The 16,665-nt window shown below is 38.7% G+C and overlaps 2 long non-coding RNA genes across 2 annotated transcripts in view; one reads left to right on the forward strand and one right to left on the reverse strand.

Annotated features, from left to right (window-relative positions):
• Positions 1-5,155: 5,155 nt before the first annotated feature.
• Positions 5,156-7,604, reverse strand: LOC131922976 (uncharacterized). Its single transcript, XR_009382449.1, has 2 exons — positions 7,298-7,604; positions 5,156-5,563 (listed from the first exon to the last, which is right to left on the reverse strand). It is a non-coding gene; the product is annotated as an uncharacterized LOC131922976 (long non-coding RNA).
• A 98-nt stretch (positions 7,605-7,702) lies between these two features.
• Positions 7,703-16,665, forward strand: part of LOC131922606 (uncharacterized) — a 53,725-nt gene continuing 44,762 nt past the window's right edge. The window contains exon 1 of the long non-coding RNA XR_009382343.1: positions 7,703-7,973. This is a non-coding gene — a long non-coding RNA (uncharacterized LOC131922606). The remainder of the gene's footprint in view (positions 7,974-16,665) is intronic.

The following is a 16,665-nucleotide window of genomic DNA, read 5'->3' on the forward strand; positions in this document are numbered from 1 at the left end:
TAACAGACTTAGTGAAAGTATTGTTAGAGTTGGCTATTTGATTTAGTCATAACATGAGAAAGCATAAACACAGGATGTAATTTGTATACATGCTTCTGCTCCCTGTGTTGCTTAGGGAGAGTGTCTTTGGAGATGCTGTGAGAACTCCTACTTTGGTGTGCTGACAAGCGGTGAATTTGCTACTAGTCAAAGTTATTCAGACAAAAGTAGCACAGAAGTATTGCGAGAGAGCATAACCATTTACTTCACAAGAGGGAAACCTAGAGATCATTATTTGGAAGAGGGTATGAACCAAGCAAAATATGTAATAATGTAAATAGATAATGTAAAGTAAACAATGTAGAGCAAAAACTATAGACTTCATATTTTTATCAGGGTATTATAACTGAATAATTAAGTTTTTTGCCCCCTCTGGGCTTATGTTGCTTCCAAATTTCAAAATTGTAATAGAGATCAATTGATTGGGTTTTTTAATATAGACATTCCTTATTTAAAGAGGTAATTATATGATTTTCCTTCAAGACAGTCTTCCTTTAAGACTTTCATGTGTGGAGCTGGTGTGGTGGTCAGTGTGTGAAGATGCTTGCCACCAATCTCGATCACATTTGATCCCGGGGACTCATGTGGTAGAAGATAATACACGTGCATTAGCTGTTCTCTGACCTCCACATGTATACTGGAACATTCATGTGCACACACATTCACACAAAATAAAATAGCGTGTGTGTGTGTGTGTGTGTGTGTGTGTGTATGTGTGTGTGTGTGTGTGTGTGTGTGTGTGTGTGTATGTGTGTGTGTGTGTGTGCACGTGTACATATTTTGGTAAGGAAATCATGGCCTTGCTATTAAAGTGGTCATAGATTGTATCATTATTGGGATTCATTCATTATATGGTCCATAGAGGGGGGCATACTCTAAGTTTTTAATACTCTGTAAAAATTTCAGAAATATTTGAAATAAAGCAGGAATTGTGTGTTACTTAAAACAAGAGACTCGATTAATGTATTTACTACTATAGCCTATTACTGTATTTGTCAATAGAAAAGTAAGGAAAGCCAAAACTGTGAATGGCCCTGTGGTATTTTTAGACAGGGGTGGGTCTGAGTTACTAATATGGAGTATGAATTCATGAAGCAGGAGATGACCCTGAAAATAAGCTGGAATAGTGATTACAAGGTTTCTCAGGAGAGAGAAGGGCTGATGTCTAGAAATCAGTAGCATATTGCTGAAACACATATTGCACTGCTGTGCAAAGCCTTTGCTTTAATTCATGTTAATAGACCATGTTTGCAAACACTCATGCCAAGAGCACCATGACAGCTTGTTGTGTATTTGCTTCTGGGACAAGGACAGAGGTTATCCAAGAGGTCAACTTGAGAGAGCCCAGTGGTGTTGGGGGTGCAGCAATGCAGAGCTGAGCTGACTGCCAGCTGTTGAGACTGTGAGGTGTAACTTTAGCTTGGGTAAATTCTTGGTGGAGAATATGGCATAAGAAAAAGGGTTATGGTTGTATAACAATGATTATCTTTGGTTTCAAAACGTTTGCTTACAAAATGATCTTCAGGGCCATGTAATCACTATGAAATTATAGAGTGTGACTTTCCAATCAGGCTGTATATGATCATCAAAGCAAAGAAAGGGGTGAAGTCAGTTGACTCAGTGAGCCACGCTCATAGGGAAAGAGTGGATTCTAGCAATAGCTTATCTTACTGACTCCAAGTTGACAGTTAAATCACAAAATTTCCGTGTGCCCCAGTTTTTCAGCTGCGAAATCAACATAGCAATGTGAATTTGTGGCCCAGAAGATCCTTTCAATGGAAGACGAAGAAAGTCTTTCTTTAGGCTTCTTATTCTTAAAGAAGAAGCGACTCTAAAGACATTGTCCTGGTGTCATGGCATTGCTCCCAGTCCACAAACTATGTTATATTGTTTTCTCTGATATTCTATGTGAATTTTCCATCACGTTGCTTTACAATTGGCATTGTATATTGTCTCTGGTTCTTACTATAGAATGTGCCTTGTTAAAATGTTTAATAGTGAAATAATAGCAGCAACAATTATCTGTGGGTTGTTCTGCATTAGTGTGTTAGCTCATAAGTATTTTATGTGTATTATTTTGTTTATTCCTAAAGATTATTGAGAAGCCCAGCTTGCCTCAGCCAACTTACAGTAGACTCTCAGAACTGCAAAGTAAATTTTTGTTCCTCTATGTTGCTTATATTTGAGATGGATATTGTTTTTTGTAAAATACAACATCGTTGTTTCAATAGATGATGGTAATATATTTTTTTTCTGTTATATCAATATCCAGGTAATATCTGGGTCAGGCTGTACAACTAACATTTCCTTAGGTATATTTTGTTTGATTTGGGAAGACTTTCCATGTTGAGCCTCCCATTAATTTTCCCTATACCCTGGAGCTTAATTTGAAGATTCACTAAAAGTTTAGTGGTCTTCTGGAATCTTTTTCTAAAGGGAAGCTTGGGTAAGAGAGTAGGTTCCAAATACTAAGTTAACAAATATCATAGTGTTGTGTGAGTTGCTAAGTCAATTCAACCTTCTAGAACCTGTGAGAGAAAATAACAGATGAAGACAGGCATTGGGGAGTATAAAAAGAGAAAATGAGCAACAGTAAAGGCCGCCTTCATCTTCTTTCCTCCTTTGCTGGATAATCAACAATCCAGCCTTGGCAGGATGAATTAATACACTGTAACAATCTGCATCCAACCAAATGTGTTCTGACATTCATTATGACTTGAATCATGACCCCTTCCACATCCATATACTGGAGTTCTAATTGCCAGAACTGCAGAGAGGAACCTCACATGTATACATGTAGTCAAGAAGAAATAAAAATGGGATGGAGGTGATCCTTAATCCAACATGGTCAATATCTTCTTTAGAAGGACAGTGTGATAAAAAGAGATGCACAGTTCATAAAAGCATGAGTGTAGAAGATGGGAAGATCTAAGACAAGAAACTTCAACCAATCACTAGAGGCCAGAAAGGAGGAATAGCCTCAGACAGAAAACAATCCTGTTCGTGCCACTGTCTTAGATTTCTGGCCCTTATTACTTCAAGAAACCAAATGTGTATTGTTGGAGCTGCTCAGTTAGGGGTACTTTAAAATTCAGCTGCCTATGAAATCCACTGACTTCTGCATCACAACGTAGAACCCCCAGACTCCTAGACATCTCAGGTAAATTTTAGCGTTGGAAATTTGTGGATAAAAGTCATTGTATATATTAGAAGACATATGCCCACTTTAAACTATTTTGAGCCTTGTTGTTATAATTTGTTCACTTACTTACATGCATGCTGTGTATTTATACTAATGTTTATCTGAAAATATTGATTGGGAGAAGCAGTGAAGGAAGATGTTGAAATTAGAAGATTTAGAAGAAACAGCTTATGTTGTTAGTGAGTTCCTGAGAAGAGGTGTAGGACTTCATTCATAGTACAGAGCAGTGCTGGGTTTAGGCGAGGGGAAGGGTACTTCTTGCTTGTCTGGCAGAAACTAGATATGAAGGCTTGTGAAAATCCATCCATCATGACTTCATCAGAGTTTTCTTCTTTATCTCAAGTAAAAACTGAGTTTACTATTCCAAAAATATTGTCTTTGGCAAACTTCTTCGCATTTTTTAAAAATTGATTTAAAACACTATCCGTGTTCCTGGGTAAAGCCAGGAGCCCTCATGTCTATATGACACAACTCCAGTTGCCATGGGCAACTGAATGTTTACTAGAGAAAATATTACCAGTTAATAATAGCCTGTGTGGAAATAATAGCCACTGCTAGGATTTCAGATTTACACACCATCAATTTCCAATTTGCTGAAATAGGTGCAATTTGCTTTCTGAGCTTGCAAGCATGACTTTTTCCAGGCCTCCATGGTCCTTCCCCAGTGCTGTGTGTGCACCACAGACCCACACCCACATACCCATATGCTTCTAAAGAATGTTCTGCTTGTCTCCAACAATGATTGAGGCGAACTGTTATGTTAGAGGTTTGTCCTAACTTCAATGATAGAGATAATAAATGTGTTACAGGGCTGCTACTTATTTGCTTTCGTTAATAGCAAACTCGTCAAGGCACAATTGCAGAAAGAGCATAATTCGTGCTACTTTTTAGACTTAGCACTTTGCCAGGATCTTGTTCCCAAAAAGCATACCAAGAAGCAGATTTGAATTATTTGGTGAGAAAGCATGTCTGTGCATAACAAAAATGCCTTTCAAACAATGCAGCTCACTCCCTTCCTGAGTCTGGATTATTTATGCATATCTTAATTCAATTTTTATTATTAATTTATTCATTCATTCAGCAGATATTTGTTAAAGAATCACTAGCCTAGTTCCTAGGGATGCAGACCCTGACTTTATGCCTTCTTTCTTTTCTTTTCTTTCTTTCTTTCTTTCTTTCTTTCTTTCTTTCTTTCTTTCTTTCTTTCTTCCTTCCTTCCTTCCTTCCTTCCTTCCTTCCTTCCTTTCTTTCTTTCTTTCTTTCTTTCTTTCTTTCTTTCTTTCTTTCTTTCTTTCTTTCTTTATCTCTCTGTCTCTCTCTCTCTCTCTCTCTTTCTTTCTTTTTGTTTTTCTGAGACAGGGTTTCTCTGTGTAGCTTTGGTGCCTGTCCTGGATCTCACTCTGTAGACCAGGCTGGCCTCAAACTCAGAGAAATCCTCCTGGCTCTGCCTCCTGAGTGCTGGGATTAAAGGCATGTGCCACCACTGCCTGGCTTCTATGCTTTCTTTTCAGTGATTCTTCCCAACATAGCATCAGATATACCACTGACTGCCACTGATGCAGCTCAGGAGGACAGAGTTCATGACTTGAACTCTACACCCTCCCTTAGCCTCCTTCCAACCATTCATAGGAGGTCGTGTGCAGGCATGGGGTGGGCGGACTGGTACCTAGGCTTGTGGGAGGAAAATATCCCCTCTAACATCATGGAAACAAATAGCACCCTTGAGAGTTTTGGTTTATGCTTCCAGACAAAATCTGGAGAAACATTCAGCTACCATGGCAACCCATTCTATCACATGTTCCCCAGATCTACAAGGGCAGAAAAATCCACTGAGTTGACCACTTTGACTCTATATAGTAATGGAATATATTCCTATATAGAATATTTGGAATGGAATAATAGGTAGAGGCCAGCTACGAGGAGGGGATCTTTATTTTTAAGCCAGTGGTTATTAATACACAGTGTACATGGAAATGCATAGGCAGGAGAGAAAAGTTAACTTATGAAAAGCAATTTTTTCAGTTTCATACCCAGTGTTTGTAATCCAATATTTCTCAAAGTAGAGCTCAGGAACCAGTACTTTAATAAGCCTTCCAGCCTATCTGAATGATGCTGTAGCCTAGGCCACATGCAGACCAAAGCAAAGAGAGCCTGACATTTCATATCACATCGGAGCAGGCACCAAAGCACAGAAAACCGGGAAGCAAGAGACATAAGTTTGAATGATGTTCTCCCTGATAGATGAGAAGTCTGGTGTAGCAGCAGTGAACATAGAGAAGGGGATTATCTGGAGAGGTGTTGGACTTGCAGAGTCAACGAAGCCTATAGAAAGAAGAGGAGCAGGGAGTCAAGGAGTTATAACCATGGCTCTCCATCTTGCTGGTAAAGAGATACCTTAATGAAGGACCAGGACTGTATGAACTATCCTCCAGTTCAGCACCTAGCCACACCTTCAAGAGTCTTCAATAAGGAGGTGACAGTGAGTGAAAGGAGTATCATTTGGGCTTGTGTGAGACAAAATGCTGAGACCAGGGTGCTTTAAAATTTATTTATTTTTAGTGTTTTTTTTTTAATTTCTACAAGGCATTATACAACACATTATACCAGGAACCAGTGTATGAATGGATAGAAAAGGAAATAGTAAAGGCCATGCCAGAAATTAATTGTGCTCATTTGGGCCTGTCAAATAGGCACACTGGCTTAAAGCTACCTATTCCTAGGTAGGGGATCCTCACAAATAAATGGAATTGGGATTTTTTTTTTGTCCTTTAATATCTCTTGGTGGGTCCAACTCTTCTAAGTTAGAGTTAAAACTAACAAAAGAAATCCTTCTGTGGTGGCTACAGAGTCAGGCAGCATGAGCAGCATCTGGCGGCCAAATGGGCAGTGAGTATGCTGATCTATGGTGCACTTAGCAGGCTTGAATGAGGATACAATAGTAGAGGTGAGAGCACTCTGAAATAGGAAAGCTATAGTCTAGGATTTTTTTTTTTTGATAAGAAATAATGCACGGTTGTATCTTTCTACTAGGGACTTATCCCTTATCATTTACCTGGAAATAATATTCAAGGGGGATGTCGAGTAAGCTATCTCCTCCCCAGGACCATCAATGGAGTCTTGACATCACCTGGGTCATCCGGCAAACCTGTGGAACCATATAGTGAAGACTATATGACACTACTCTAATAAGTTATAGCACCTTGCTTTGTAGTTACCTGCTACATAAATTATTTTTAGGGTAGTTAGGGTCAAAGATACAGAAAGAGGTATTGGAAAGTACACGTCTTCTAGAAGTGGGGAAGTGAATGGTTAGTTTCAAAATAGATATCTTGGCCTGTTCGGATTTGTAATAAACATATATTCCACTTTGGTACTTTGTGCTATAGAACAGGGCCTGGATTTCTGTGATCCACAGGTGGATTTATCAGTCTATTTCTTTGCATACTATCTGTCTATTATCAGAGTTTTCTAGTTGCTAGAACACAGACTGCAAATCCTATATGTTAATTTACAGAAAAAGCTCACCAATGCCCATGTTGACAGGGACCTCTGAACAGGTGGAATTGGTAGCAGGTATTTCCCCAGTGACTGCCATGAGTCAAGAAAATAAATTTGATAGTTAAGGTGACTGGTGTTTGTAAAATGTTTTTTACAATGTTAGTCTAAAGGCTTCTATGAAAGGGCTCTGAGCTGGAATTCTGAATCTCTATTTCTCAGATGAGTTAGAGGAGGAGATGTAAAGCAATTAGCTTTCACTTTGGTGGATCGAACTAGCATTCCTGTGTCCTAAGCCTAAAGCCATGTGGCTTCCACTATTCTGAGTCCACCTCAGAGCTGAAGACATCTACTTACAGGGATGGTTCATCTAGAGGTGTTTCTGAAATTCTGAGACGACCCTTGAGATTCTAGACATGCCAGTCTCTATCTCAGCATTGCAAATTCAAGCCTGTGAACCAGCAAGCTCTTCTTTGAAGAAAAAAAGAGCCTCAGGCAGAATGAGCATGCTGTGTGTGACTTTGTTACTTGCATTTTCAAATAATAAATATTAAAGAATACCTTTATTCTAATAAGGTGATGTGCTGCTTTGAGCAGAGGGAGCTGTGTGACCATGGGCATAGCAACACTATTTCCAAGCTTGTCCAGGACAGAGATGGCACATCTGGAGTGGTCATTGGTCATCAAGAGAACAGAAAAGGACAGGGATCCAGAAGGTGATGAATTCACTCATCTCATTCATGAATCTTTTGCTTAGTTGGCGTTACAGAGAGAGAAGGGTGCCTAGACAACTAGATCATAAGAATGGTTTATTTTGCTGATTCTTACATTCATAACATCCTTTCTTTGCTGCCCAATGACCAGCCTCCTGCTTTATCTCATGGTTGCCTGGTTACTAACAGCCTGGGTGCTGACAAGTTTCTAAGGATGAGAATTTTGGCTCTGTAAGAACTCTAGAATCATGTCTATAAGGACATTTTTTTTTCACTCACAGAGTGTCATCAGAGCAAATTTGTGGTCTCTTAATATTCTCTAGTGGACTGTAAATTTTGAACATGTCCCTATCAAAGGGAAAATGGGACATCAGGAAGTGTTAGGAATGCGTAGTTTCCAGTTAGAATGGAGTCAATGTGACATTTTGTATGATACACTATGTTCTCTGCTCAAAGATGTTCCTGGGACATAAAAAGAAACTTTGTCAACTTTTATGCCAAGTTATGAACAAGGGAGAAACTGGGTGAGAAGAATTAATTTTGTACTTGAGTGCTGTTAGAAAGAAACTGGAATTGTGACCCCTTCTATTGGTGGTACCATCTTCACAATGTGGAACTGACGCTGTTTTTAGTGTCACTTTTAAATAAGTGACAGGAAATCCATTGTGTATGTGATATGCAAATTTTCTATTTAGAAAAAAAAATAACCTGTAAAAAAATATAGGTCTGAGTTACATGCTTTCCACATACTGAGATCTATGTTGGACTCCATAAATAATTCATGAGTATTACATTTTAACACAAATTTAAAAAACGTAAATATAGTGTAAACTTATTGAGGCTAATTTAGCTACTTATGGTTTTTATCAAATCTAGAGAAAGCCTAAGCTTTCATAAATGAACCCTATAACCATCAAATCTTTCCAGTGGTGTGCTCTGCCCTTGGTATACAATATATGGTAGAGAATCTCTCTTTGTAATGTTGGGAGTGAGCCAAATTGGAACACTGAATTTTCATTGCTTGGTTTTATTATTGGTAAAAGAAGAGATTGAATTAGTCCAAGTTTTCCTTTAGCCCTCAGAACACTCTTGTTATTTACCTCTGCTTCCTATGGCCCTGGACTGTGGTTAACATTCCATCTCTTTCCCATGGATCCTTTCAATCTTTTCTCTAGACACAACTATTTTACTATTCTACTTCAGATTCCTCTTCCTTTAGGATTATTCATTCTGGTTCTTTTCAAACTTCTGTATGACTATTGGTTTTATGGAATTTGAAGATACAAAGTCTCACCTTTTAGTCAAAGCAAGTGGCTACTGGATTCCTACTCACATCCAGGAGCAAAGAACCCATTAGTTCCAAAGCTTCACATATTTATGCTGGATCACCTTTCCTTGTACCAAATATGACCAAAATCTTATGTAAGTCACTGACATATTAGATTTATGTAGGGATGCAGCTATTCTATTATTTTTAAAACCCATTTATTTGGGTAATATAATAGCTGATTGACTCTACAAGAGTGTGTTCCACAGCCTTTCCAAGCAAAGCTTATGAATCATTATGATTTCATCAAGTTTGAAAAGAAGGAATGACTGATTAGTGGTATGAATCAATGCCAGCAAATTCACAAAACACATAGCTGTGTTTTTTAACATTTCTGAAAGTGTTAAATGGACAATTTTTGATTAGAAAGAAGGAAGAATGGAGTAGGAAGAGGAGAAGGAGAATGACAAGGAAGAGAGGATGGTACTGGTCTAAGTAATGATGTAGCACATATTCTAACAAAGGGAAAGGTGGTGTTTCTGGCTGAGTCCATTGGAGTAGGGTGAAGCAGGAACATAATTTAGTTTGATCTGATGAAATTTTCTCTGCTTTATTTCAGTTGTCTGGAGAGCATGGAATAAGACAACATTTAGTCACAAGCCTGCAGTTATACAGGAGGGCTAACTTGGTAGCTTAGAAGCTTCTTTTATGGTGAGAAAGTCTCTTCCACACTGAATGATTTTAAGTTTTATTGGGAAATTAAGGTGAGACAGAGAGTGTATATTTGAGCAGTGGTCAAGCTCTTGATAAGAAAAGTTCTGAAAATAATAATGTGTCTTGAGGCTGCTGTTAGGTATCAAGGGCTAACAGAATAAAGATCTCTCCTGACTTGGCTGAGTACAGCCAGGATGTGGCTGATGCTGGTAGACTATTTCAGCTGAAATAAGTCATATTAAAATTTATTATTAGACCTTCAAATTTTACATACCATGTCAATCATATTATTTAAAATAATATAACTAATCTACAAATAGTCAAGTTTTTTTTTTGTTTTGTTTTGTTTTTTTGTTTTTTGAGACAGGGTTTCTCTGTGTAGCTTTGTGCCTTTCCTGGAACTCACTTGGTAGCCCAGGCTGGCCTCGAACTCACAGAGATCCGCCTGGCTCTGCCTCCCAAGTGCTGGGATTAAAGGCGTGGGCCACCACCGCCCGGCCAAATAGTCAAGTTTTAATGTTAGGATTTGAGGCTCAATTTCTAGAGAGACTATTTCTCCAAGACACACACACACACACTATAGAATGCCAATGAAATAAAAATAATTGATTCAAAAATTAGCAGAATTGAAATTTAGAGAAAGAAGAAATCAGGGAGCCTGTAGTTTTTGAGTTAGGTCTTAAAAAACAACAAGCTGAAACACACGGGACAAAGGCATCTGTGACCTTAACTTCTAATTTATTTCAAATGTAGCTGTTCCAGTAACAACATCCCATGCTTCCAGATCTACATTCATCCCACAAATGTTTCCTGTGTTAAAAGTGGGAGGCATCTTGGCTGTGTATGTGTGGGGGAGGGTAGTGGAAGATGGTATTTCCAGAAGTTTTTTTCTCCTACCTTTTAGTTTGCTTGCAAACTATGTTACTATAATCAAGTGTTGGTGTGCCAAACTCATTCTCTCCCAGAGTGAAGCTCTTTGGAGTGTTCATCTTAACAACAAGTAGATCATGTTGGCTGTCCCAACTTGTTGTCCCCACAAAGAAAGATCCCAAATAAACTCACATGTGATCGTTTGTTTTGGCAAGTCCTCTGATCTATGAAGCAGATGCTTTTCTGTCATAGATTTTCTTTTAGAGTATAGTTTGAAGTTCTTCATCTGCAGAAACTGCTTTAATGGCTATAGAAGTCAGAAGTGAGGACTTAAATAGGGATTAATGGCTTGATTTGATCAGTATTCAATAAAGTCTTGGATATGACTCAAGAATTTGGAGGACAGGTGGGCATTTGGATTATATACAACAATGACTCAGATTTTTCTAGCACTATGACTGTATTAGACTGACAACGTGTGATATTTATGTACTGGAAAGAAGCAGCTGATAAAGGTCCTTTAGTTGCAGCTTCAGCCTGTGTGGACAGTGTGCTGTGTGTATTGGCATTTTGTTGCTGTTGTCATTATGAGAGTGGTAGTTCCTCCTCTTGTTACTGTGATAAAATACCCCAACAAACACAGCTCAAGGGAGAAAGGATTGAATTTGGTGTACAGTTCCAGGATACAATCCACTGTGGAAGAATCTTATTGTCCTATACAGCTTGAGCCTGGAACTCCAAACATCAATAATTTTCAGGAACAATTTCCCTCTGAACCTGTGAGGTAACCCTGCTTCGTGTGTTTTTAAATTGCTTGTGGTTTCCAGGCAATTTTTGGTATGCCTTGGTTTGTAGGTACATCCATAGTAGAAACACCCTGCCACTGTGAGGAGGGAGGCTAAGGCAGAGGGATCACTTGAGCTCAAATGTTCAACATATCCTTGGATAATATAGTGAAACCCAGCATAAAAATAATATAAACAAAGTTGTAATGGAGTCCTGTGGCAAAATCTGGCCCCCAACAACACACAGATGCATGCAGATGTGTGTGTACACAATTCATATTTGCAAGCAAGGAAGGTCACGTTATGAAGAACTGGGGTTAGGGTGTCAATAAATCTTTTGGGGCCCATCTAACCCAAAACACAGACATTTCTTATCTCTTTATAAGCTGTAAGATTTACTTTTCTTTTTTTTTAAACCTCTGTAGTCATTTCCCCATAAACAGATCTTTCTATTTTGATCAACAATTGAAAAATGAGAAACTAAGGAATTTTAATTTGTAATGGTCTATGAAATTTGTAGCCATTGAGAATCACAGGAAAAATGGCAATAGATAATGCTACAGCAAATACCCCAAAACCATTAACTTTGTTGTTCCAGGGTATAGGAGTAGAGAAAGCTTTAATTTATGAGTAAGCCAGTCAAAAAATTGTCACTTACATGCTCTGTATTTGAGGAAAAACCCATTTACTTCTGCTAAATTATTTTTCCCTAAGAGAAGCAGAAACTCATTGGCACTTGGTGAACAAGGGGTGGTTGAGACGATGAATGAAGCTTTCTGAGGCATTGGAAATTAGTAGATATTGAGTGGAGATGGTCATTATCTACATAGTATAGGTCTGTAGCTTGACTATGGATGCAGAGTTATCAATAATACATTGACAAGTCACTCACAGCTCATCCAGGGCTTTCCAAGTCAATCTGCAGGCAACAGGTCTTTGCCTCTCTTCCCTCCCTAAACTTCACAAAAGAACAAAATAAATAGAAGGCCAAAGTGATTTCATTTAATACTTTTAAAGTGTGCATTTTGTCCTGGATCTAAAAGAAAATTCTCCTCATAGGTTTGTCTATTTTTTTTTTTTTTTGGTTTTTCAAGACAGGGTTTCTCTGTGTAGCTTTAGTGCCTTTCCTGGAACTCACTCTGTAGACCAGGCTGGCCTCAAACTCACAGAGATCCACCTGCCTCTCCCTCCCGAGTGCTGGGATTAAAGGTGTGCACCACCACCGCCCGGCAGGTTTGTCTATTTTAATGTCTGTCATTATTTTCTTTGTTTAACTGTGTTTACTACAATATGTTAATTAGTTCTTTGAAAATTTTATACATTTATACAATGAATATGATCATACTCCCATTTTCCTTAACTTCCTGAATCTTCCCTGACATGTCTCCCTTCCTCTCTCTCTCTCTCTCTGACACACTAAGTCCATTTAATGCTGTCCATATGTGCTTGAGTATGGAGCCATCCACTGGAACATGAGCAATGTACTAGTGGACACCTCTGAAGTAGAATAATTTCCCTCTTGCAGAAACTATCTGCTACTACTAGCACCTCAGTTATGGGTGGGACCGTGTGAGTTCCCTCTCTGTCTATGCTGTAATTTTGGCAGGCTTGATCTTGTTCGGGTCTCGTGCAGATAACTACAACTGCAAGTTTGTAAGTGCAATAGCCATGCCATAACCAGAAAGTAGCATTTCACATCACTCCTCTCTCTTACGTTCTTTCTGCCTTCTCCTAGGCAGTGTAACCTGAGCCTTGGTGAGGAGGTTGATAAAAATGATCCATTTAGGACTGAGAACTTATAATATTTTATTCTTAATTCTTTGACCAGCTATGAGTCTCTGCATTAAGTGCTCCCTATGCATTTAAAATAAGTTTCTCTGATCGAGGTTGAGAACAGTTTGGCAGTATGAGCATTCTCTTGAAGTCAACTCCATATAAAGAAACATTACCTTTTTTCCCTCTCTATGTACAATGTACATCTGAAGTGAATCCAGAAGCTATCACCATAGAGGTCCATTGCCTTGATGCTTGGATAAAATATGCAACCTGTCATTGGGTTAATATTTGACCACTCACAACTTCATCCTTCTTGTTAGAGATGGGCCTTTCAAAACAGGTTGAATGACACCAGGCTATTCCCCCAGAGGAAAGCCTGAAATTACTAATCCATTTGTTTTCCAAATCTGGGTGAGTCTTGTACTACAAAACTAAAAAGACAATGCTTAGGCAAGGGTGGTGTTTCCACTCAAATCTGGAAAACTATTATTTGCTTCTCATGTGCCAACCACACTGGAAGCTTACATACCCTGAAAGTAATGTATGTGATAGTGGAAACTTGCTCCTCATGTTTCTGTTAATGTTGAGGCGGGCATCATTCCCAAGCTTGCCTGTTATTATAGGTCCATATAAACTGCAGTAAAGTAAGAAACTAAGAGAAAAGAGAGGGAGGGAGAGGGAGAGAGAGAGAGAGAGAGAGAGAGAGAGAGAGAGAGAGAGAGACAGAGACGGAGACAGAGACAGACAAAGACAGACAGAGAGACAGAGAGAGATAGTTATATAGGCATGGGATGTTCATGCTTCTATATTTTTGTACTTAACATGATGTAATTTTCAGAGAAAAAGGTGAAATGTTTTTCAAAAGACTATTGGCTATTCTCCAAAAGCCTCTGGTAAGAGCAGTCTCAGAAGAGCCGACTTAAAGTCAAGTCATTTGACTTTCAAGTCAAGACATGAAACTCAGTCATTTCAGAAGCATAGCAGACTGCGAAAGAACAAGATACTTACATCTGGTTTGACTCAAACAGTTTCACATTTGTGGAATGGTTTCTAAAAGATGTAAACTAGAGCCAGTGAAAAAATGTATGCTCATAATCACAGCCTATGGAGCGCTACATGGTTAGCCCTTTTTCTAGGGAAGGTATTCTAAAGTAAACCAGATACACCTCAATACTTGGGTTAGTTTGGGGTGTTAAATTAGGTCAGCCTTTCTCACCTCATGTGCCAGTGGGCAAAGTGTTCAACTTTCTATTTTCTGTATGTAGAATTACTGGATATGAGGTTTCCAAACAGGTGTCACAATGACTCTATCTCTCTTTGTGTGTATGTGTGTGTGTGTGTGTGTGTGTGTGTGTGTGTGCGCGCACATTAGTGCAAAGACAAAAGCACATGTTCTTGTGTGGGAGACTAAATCATGGAGTATCATTGAAACTTATAAAAGAGAAGGAAGTAGACCGGCAGAGCCAGATCTTCCTATCTCGGGCTGGGTCTTTGTGGCAGCAGTGTGGGACTCAATCTCTCCTTCTTGAACTCACTTCTACCACTGCACTTGCCATGACCTGTTGCAGCTAAGGAGAGCTTCTCAGAGTTTGTGACAGGCTTTGCCAGAGTGATGTCACCCCAAACTGTAACCTGGTCCTGTGCTGTTGTTCCCTTTCAGGGAGGGGGCCAAGTAGGTGCAGAGTTAATGACACAGACTCCAGGAAAATGTCGCAACAACAAGCCTAGTTTATTCAGGAAGATGCAAGCCTTATATACCCTCCACCCCACTCTGGGGGAATGTCTGATGAATATGCATCTGCTGGTATGACATGGCTGCCTCTCATTGGTCTGAGTCATCTCCAGATCATGTCTCAGCTGCTGTTGCTAAGGCCCTTAGGAAGACTCAGGATAGCTCTCAGAAAGTATCTTTTTTACTGGTTTGGGACAGCTGGCCCTCAAGTCTGTTAGGGATGAGTCATCCCACAGACTGCCTTGGTCTTTGAGTCCAAAAAATCCTTTCTCCCTTATCTTGCCTTTGCCAGTACATTTTATCATAGCAATAGAGAAGAAACTAAGAGAACATTAAAAGGATTTATCTGTGTCTCTTTATTTGGACTCTGTGCTTGGGGTATTAAATGGTAAGTCTCAGGGCTGGAGAGATAGCTCAGCAGTTAAGAGTAGTGGCTGTTCTTCCAAAGGATTTGGGTTCAAGTCCCAGCACCTTTGTGGTGGCTCACAACTATCTGTAACTTCTGTTCCAAGATATCAAACACCCTTTCTGGCCTTTGTGGTCACTAGGCAGGTACATGGTGCCAAAATATTTATTCAAGCAAAGCACCTAAATCCATAAAATAAAGATAAATATTAAAAAACCTCCAAGTCTCTCAATTTCATCTTGAATTCTTAAAATTATTGGAAAACAGTGATTATTATTCCATCTCTCTTTAGTTGGTTTTACTGCTTGTCACAAATCCAAAAAACTTAAGAATTTTTCCTATTTTTTGTGTTATGGTTTGCTACATTTGGTGTCCCCTTTGTAAGCTACATGCTCATTATGAACATTTTATATGCTTAAGTAATATAACATGTTACTTTGGTGTACACATCAAACTAAGGCCCTAATATTATAACAATCTTCATTGGCTTATTTATTATATATCATTTTAAGGCTTATGGAGGCTAGAAAGTCTAAAATTTATAGGATAGAAGTTCACCAAACTACAAAAGATAATTTTCTTTGCTTAAATTCTACTGATTTAAGTGTTTTTTTTCTTCCCTAAAAATACTGTCACTAACATATAGATTGGTATTTGATTGAATTTCTGGTTTCTTATTACTTAGGTTTGCATAAACTTAAGCATTGCATATGGTTTCTAGTATTTTTCAAGGATTTTTTCCTTTTCTCTTTTTATGTACTGAAGGAAAAGTAGCAAAGATTGATGTAAAATTATGTAAATTCATCTGTAAATGGCAGGGTAGTAAAAAGTTCCTTACATATATTCTTCTTTTTGCTTCTAGAAGTTTTATGTTTTTATTTAGGTATATATGTGTGTATGAATGTGTATGTATGTGTCTTTGCATGTTTAGGCTCCCATGTGTGCGAGTGCCTACAGAGGTTAAAAAATGGCATTGAATCCCTTGTAACTGGAATCGTAGGAGTTTGTGAACTGTCCCCTGAGCATGCTGGGAAGGGAACTTTGGTCCCATGCAAGAAGAGCAGGTGCTCTTAATTGCTGAGCCATCTCTTCAGTATCCCTCCCCACTTTTTTATATCGCATTTTAAAAATTCAAAATAGATTTTTTCACATAATATATTTTGACTACTTTTTCCCCCTCCCCAGATCCTCCCAGCTCTTCCCCACCTGTCCACCCACCAAAATCCACACCCATTCTTTCTCTCTCTCATTAGAATACAAAGAGGCATCTAAACAATAACAATAAAATAAAATAAAATAAAAATAAACAAAATAGGACAAAAACAAACAAACCAGAAAAAGGGAGCCAAAGGAAAAGCACAAGAAATACATACTACTATTCTGCTAAATGAAACCAGCAATAAAACTATTCCTAATGATATTCTGCTATACCCATGTATCAGTGCCTTACTCAGTCATCATCAGGGAAGCCTCCTCTTGCATCAGATGGGAACAAATACATAGGCCCACTCTGGACAACGTACACAGAGTGAGAGACCTTGCAACTCTCAGTCCTAAAAGAGATGTCTTCAACAAATTCTTTCCCTCAGGGCTCAGGGAACTCTGGGGAAGAGGAGGCAGAAAGAGTGTAAGAACCAATGGGGATGGAAGACACCAAGGAAACAAG

Source organism: Peromyscus eremicus, chromosome 12 (assembly GCF_949786415.1).
Source record: "Peromyscus eremicus chromosome 12, PerEre_H2_v1, whole genome shotgun sequence".
NCBI lineage: Eukaryota > Metazoa > Chordata > Mammalia > Rodentia > Cricetidae > Peromyscus > Peromyscus eremicus.